Source organism: Tupaia chinensis, unplaced genomic scaffold, assembly GCF_000334495.1.
Source record: "Tupaia chinensis unplaced genomic scaffold, TupChi_1.0 Scaffold000622_1, whole genome shotgun sequence".
NCBI classification, from domain to species: domain Eukaryota; kingdom Metazoa; phylum Chordata; class Mammalia; order Scandentia; family Tupaiidae; genus Tupaia; species Tupaia belangeri.
In genome coordinates this window covers 817,175-823,658 of record NW_006160142.1, presented here as the reverse complement: position 1 = coordinate 823,658, position 6,484 = coordinate 817,175, and the positions used below count along the sequence as shown (strand labels likewise).

At 39.9% G+C, this 6,484-nt stretch overlaps 1 protein-coding gene across 1 annotated transcript in view; it reads left to right on the top strand.

Annotated features, from left to right (window-relative positions):
- Positions 1-6,484, top strand: part of FSHR (follicle stimulating hormone receptor) — a 215,129-nt gene that overhangs the window by 84,846 nt on the left and 123,799 nt on the right. The window lies entirely within an intron of this gene.

Below are 6,484 nucleotides of genomic sequence, written 5' to 3'. Positions count from 1 at the left end.
TGGGGGATTGCTACGCCACAATCCCTTCTCCATTCTCCTCTCGGGATCTTGGTCACGCACGCATGCACACGCGCCCTGCGTGAGTTTTAAGCCACAGGATACGGGACTCGAACCACGGCCAACTACATGGGAGTCCAGCGACATAGGACATAGCCATTATGCTAACTGCTGGTCCTTTTGCCCTCTTTTTGAAGGCTTCTGGTCCCATCTCCTGGGCCACACTGTGCTAGCTATTGGATATATTTAGACTAAGTTCACTAGCAAATCAATTAAATGGGGGGGGGCGAAGGCATAGAAAGCAACCATGGATACCAGAGACAATGTGAGAGGAGGGTGGGACATGGCAGAGGGTGAGGGATAGGGAATCAAGGATGGCAAAACAAAAAACAAAGTATACAAGACATAAGAATTGGAAAATTATTTGCTGATAACATGTATGTTGATGTGCTTGATTGAGCCAATATACAGTGTATTTTGGATGGAAAATTCATTTGTATGCTGTAATGATGTACAGTGAATTAATGTAAAAAAAAAAAAAAGGAAGTACGTTCACTACAGAGGCACAGTCAAGATTTGGGACTCAAATGCCAGTAAGTACAGCCACAGATATATGGAGCGAACAAAGGGGATGATTTTCTCATAATAAAATGAAAGCAACCCCCCAGGACATGTTTCTCTTTCTTGAAGCCATTCAAATTTTCCTGTTTCTTTTACACTCCTTTAAGAATACTTTCTGAGATCCAAGAAAGAGGGAAAGGAATCCATTAACACAAAGAACACAAACAATGTAAATAAGGTAGAAATGGGCATCAACAATTGAGTTACTTGCCTAAAATGGGTGTTAAGAATCCTGGGGTTAAGTGCTCATTTTGCTGTAAACACACTAAGTAACCTTGATTAAATCACCTGAGCTTTCTGGATCTTGGTGTCCTTATCTGTGTGCTAAGAGGAGTTTTAAAGTGGAGTCTACATCATTTTTAAATTTCCATTCCCAAGTTGGAGGAGAGCTCAGTATAAGACCTGTCATTTCTAGGATTTACTTTGTTGAGGCCACACAACACTCAGAGGGATTAGAGAAGATGAGAGACCTCTCACCTGAACAGAGAGCCCAGAGAAGCCAGGAAATTAACAGAGTTGGAAAGTTTTGAGCTCAAGGTGCATTCCAAGATAGATTAGCCATTGCACTGCCTGAAACTAACATCAGCTAGATGACTACTGGATCCTCCTATACCCTCAAATATCTCTGTCACTAAATAAAGTTATGCTGACAGAAATATCAGATATCACAAATAACTTACTTTGATAAAATTTAATCCAGAAAGTGAGATGAGTCCTGCCTTAGGTGCCTGGCATCAGATGAAACCTTCCTGTGGGGAAGTGATGGCTAAGCCAAGGTAACATCATCATAATCCAAGAGGCAGAGCAGATGGCTCAGGAACTCAGCTTCCCCAGACTCAGCTTGTCCATTTCTACCTCATGTCTTTATTCATCAGACACAGTGAAGTGCCAAAAATAAAAATTAATCTTACTTTTAAATACATTAGAACGGGGCATGGTTCAAGTCCTGGACCTAAAAACACCTTTTTATGTCTAAACCTTCAAAAGCTTTCAGCAGAGGGCCTAGCACCAAACTGAACCCTGAGTAGACTTGTTTCATCTTCTACTCTTGGTCACCAATGAGTCCTTGTGTCCTTTCCAGAAGCATCTCCCTCACGTTCCATTTCCTAAACTTAATAAATATCAGTTTCTTCTTCAATATCTTCCTCTTCACAAATCACAAAGTCCTCTTCATTCATTCTGTACGTGTCCAAGTTTCACCTAACCTTACAAAAAGAAAAAAAACTTTTCTGTATAAATTCTGCCTTCCTTCCATGCTACCTTTTTCTTTCTCATTACAGCCATTCTTTTGAACTAGCAGCCCACATTCACTGCCTCGCTACCCTTTCATTTCCATCATTCCTCACCCTGCACAATTTCTATTTAGCCACAAGTTCTTCCACACCATTCCACTACTCTATCAGAGGTCTCAATGATACCATAACTGCCAGACTTCTACTTTGTGCTCATGGTATTTAGCTTATTTGTTGCTTTTAAATTTTGATTATTAGTGTCATTCTTTCTCTCATTTTTCTTCTGGGATACCACACAATCCTGCCTCCCCATTAGCCTCCCAGATTGATGCATATTCAGTTCACTCCATCTTTTTTATTACTTAACTGCCCCTCAAAAGTTTATATATTCCAGGACTCTAATTTTGATCATTTTCTTTTTTAAATAGACCTACCCATTAACTATTATTATTATTATTATTGGAGAGGTTTTTGCTATAGGGCATGTGCACTCGCCAGAAAGACAGAGAGATAGAAAGCAAGAACTCACCACCCCCCAGGGGGGATGGTCACTCCGCAATCCCTTCTCCTCCACTCTCCTCTCAGAGTCTTGGGCATGCACGCACACATGCCCGGTGTGAGTTTAAGCCACCAGGTCCGGGACTCAAACCATGGTTGGCTACATGGGAGTTCAGCGACAGAGCTATTACACTAACTGCTGGTCCCCCCATAAACTATTATTAATCTGATAATATCTTACTAACAGAGCTCCTAACCTTTCAGTTGCATCCTCCACCTCTCTTCTGAGGTCATAAATATTATTTTGAAATGGAGAGACATCTAAATATTTATACCTGAATGAAGTGCAAGTACCTGAAATTCAACATATCCAGAACTGGTTCATTATCATTATCCTTAAATTTCTCATTTTACCATCTTGCCCAGTGAATAACACCATCATCTGCCCAGATTCCCAACCAAGATGATCCAAAGCCTCCCTTGACTCACATCCCTTCTCTATCCATTATACACAGGTGCTCTTCCAGTCCTATTGACCATCTACCCCTCAGAATACTCTAGAATCCTGCCCTCCTCATACTTTTTACTACTAGGTCAGAAACTTCACCAGTGGTGTAGCCTGCAGCATGAAGCTGCCAGGCCTTTCTAAACTCCAGTATTCCTAGCAATTTGCTGCCAGACTTGTACTGTTCAAATTCCCTTACAGAAGAACCCCTAGGGGGATCCTCATTGCTATAGATGTAAGTTTTAAATGTCTGACACAGAAATCAAAGCCCTTGATCTCTCACCATATGCACTATGTACCCCACACTCTCACCAGGTGGGACAGTTTTTCATTCTTTAAGCGCTGTCATTCCCAGAAACTATATTGCCTATGTAGAATGTGATGGCTGATTCTTCAGAGAATAAAAATTGTTTCAGGTGAACAAATAAATAAATGAGCAAACAAGTGAACAAAATAAACTTCCACACTGTTCTTATGTAGATACCTAAAATTCTACTGCATAGAATCTTGCTTGTTCCTCAGGGGCAAAATGATATATTTACTCTTCTATAATCTTTCCATAATTGCTTCTAAACCATAATCCTTTGTTCCTAGTATTAACAGCACATTTTTCAGATTGTATTTGGAATTTATGTTTTCCCAGATTGTTTTTTAGGGGCAAGGTCAGAATGTCACTTAATGTTAGACAAAGTACACCAGCAAGTCCTTCTTTTTATCTCCTTGTTATACCTCTATGCTGTCCACTTGTCTCCTTCTCCAGCTACCGCCGTCTTTCCTTGGTGTCTTTCCCTCCTTGTGCTACTATAACAAAATGCCACAGGCTAAGTAATTTATCTTCTCACAGTCTGGAGGCTAGAAAATCCAAGAGCTGGTACGGAACTTCTTTCTACCTCATAGCATGGCAAAGAGCAGAAGAGCCAAAGGGAACGATTGCTGTCCTTCCATGGCAGAAAAACAGAGAGCAACTTCACTCCTCAAACTCTTTATAGCAGCATTAATCCATTCATAAAAGCAGAGCCCTCAGTGACCTAAACACTCCCAGAAGAACCTACCTCTCAAAACTGTTGCACTGAGGATTTAATTTTCATGTGAAATTGGGGACCAACATTTAAACCACAGTACTTGAATGACCACAAGTCTTCTACTCACTCCCCCAACCATTTCAACCTAGCAACCAGAGTGTTATTTCTAAATCCATATCTGATCATGTCACCCTTCACATATGCCCCACCACACACACACACACACACACACACACACACACACACACACACATATCATGCCTTTCCACTGCTCTTAATACAAAAAAAAGACTTCTTAATACAGACTTTTTAACGCTGCCCTGCCTAGTAGGACCTCTTGAATTCGCTCCTTTGTACTGCTAGCACTCTTTCAGTGCATGGTCCCTGTTTTACAGCCCACCATGGGTCTTGGTACATGGTGCTCTTTCTGACTAGAGCAGCCTGTCTATTCTGCTGCTTTCATTGTCCTTTAGATTCCCATACCAATGCCACTTAAAATCCCTCCCTAACTTCTCCAACTAGGTAAATATTTTCTACTGTTTATACCTTTTAATCACCACTAATCTCTGTATGGTGACTATTTAGTGATTTCATATTTACTTACATGATAACTTAATTAGCTTCAAGCCCTATTGGATTGTAAGTTCTATAAGTATTAGAACATGTTTGTTTTTACACCGTATTGAATCCAAGGTATCTCACACAAAATCTAGTATATATAATAAATATCGGGTAAGTGCATCCATAAAAATTAATGAATTGGGCCAGCAGGTGATGTGATGGTTAAGGTTCTGGACTTCCAAATGGCTGACTGCAGTTTGAGTTCCCCAACCCAGTGGCTTAAAACTCATGCCTGGCACGTGTGCATGCATGCCCAAAATCCTGAGAGGCAAATGGAGAAGGGATTGCAGCATGGCCATCCCTCCTAGAGAATGATTTCTCACTTTCCCTCTCTCCATCTCTGACAAGTGCACATGCCCTATTGCAAAAACCTAAAAGAAAAAAAAATTTTTTTAAGTTAACCAATTGAGTTATTAGAGAACACTAAAGACATCCAAGTATGAAAAAAATACTAAATAATATGAATGCTAATTATAAAAACTGTAATAGCTGATAGGCATATGAACACTAGTTGAGAATTTACTATGATGTAAGCAGTTATGTAGTTTTAATTTAAAATAAGCCCAAGGTAAATATGCATAAGACAATATGTGCAAAATAAATGATATGAACATTATATTTGTTAGCATTCTTCCTATTGTGAGAGGCAAAAGAAAATAAACCTCAAATAAGCTCAGGAAAAAGAAGAGAATTTAATGGTTCATTTAACTTGATGGTCAGAGAGGAAGAACCAGCTCAATTCAGATTCTATGTCCTTAGGACTTGGGCTCTCTTACTCTCAGATTTCCTTTCTATTATGTTCGTTTCACCCCTGGTGGCAAGATGGCAGCAGCAGTCTGGATTCCCATCCTCTTGGAATTCTATTAAGAAGAAAAGACTGATCTTTTTCTCTCAGTTTCATAAAAGACTTAAGATTCAGATTGATTTACTTAAATCACACAACATTTCCTGGACAACACTGCAGCTAAGAGAATGTGAGCTCCAATTGTCTTTGGCCTGGTCAATGAGCGCCATCTTATAATTAAAAACACCTACCTGACCACAGAGGGGAAAAATATGGGGGCCAGATGCTCTTAGTTGGGCAAAAACCTGATGTCTAACAAAGAACTGATCTTGTTGTCATTCAGGAAAGAAAGGTCTCTGTGGCCTGGGTGGTTGGAGAATATTTGTGGAATTCAACTGAAACATGAAGGATGAGTAGGATTCACACTAGCAGGTGTTTCATTATTATTAATATCCTTGTTATAATTATTATCACTGTAGTTAACATTATTGGGTACTTACTTACACCTGTTACATTCATTGTCTTTTATGCTCTTAGTCACACAGGAGGTAGGTACCATCGTGAGTGCCATCTCACAGATGAGGAAACAGACTTGAAGAGATCAATTTCCTTGTCCAAGGTAACATAGTAGGTAAACAATAAAAAAAAAAATGTACCTCATCTGCACGGACCTAGACTGTCTCCATATTGTACAAGTGTTTTAACCTCTCACATTCCTCATTTGTAAAATTTTTAAAGAACTTTTTATCCAACTTTATTATTTTGTTGTTATTATTAACATTTACATTTGGCCAGAGAGAGAAAGAAAGTGAGAAGGCAAGCCACCAGGTCTGGGACTTGAATTGGCCATACAGGAGTCCAAGAAGTACCCTTAACCACCATGCCAGCTGCTGGCCCCCACAGAGTGTTAACACTAAGGCCTATTTCATAGGGATTTCAAGGCCATAGTATACCTAATCTCAGTGTCTGGTACAACATGGACACTTCATGAATTTGGTTCCTCCCCTGCCCCTTTCTTCCCTGTTAGAATGATTGAAAGGGCACACCCCAATTCTTGCTGATGATGTGCCTTGTTCATTAACTCTCTCCCTTCTATTTCTTCAGAAATCAACAGGGAAAGGAGTCTTTTTTGGAGAACAAAGAACAGGAGCTTCTCTGTAAAAAATGAAATGGCCACTCTTCACACCTTAGCTTTATCAGCATA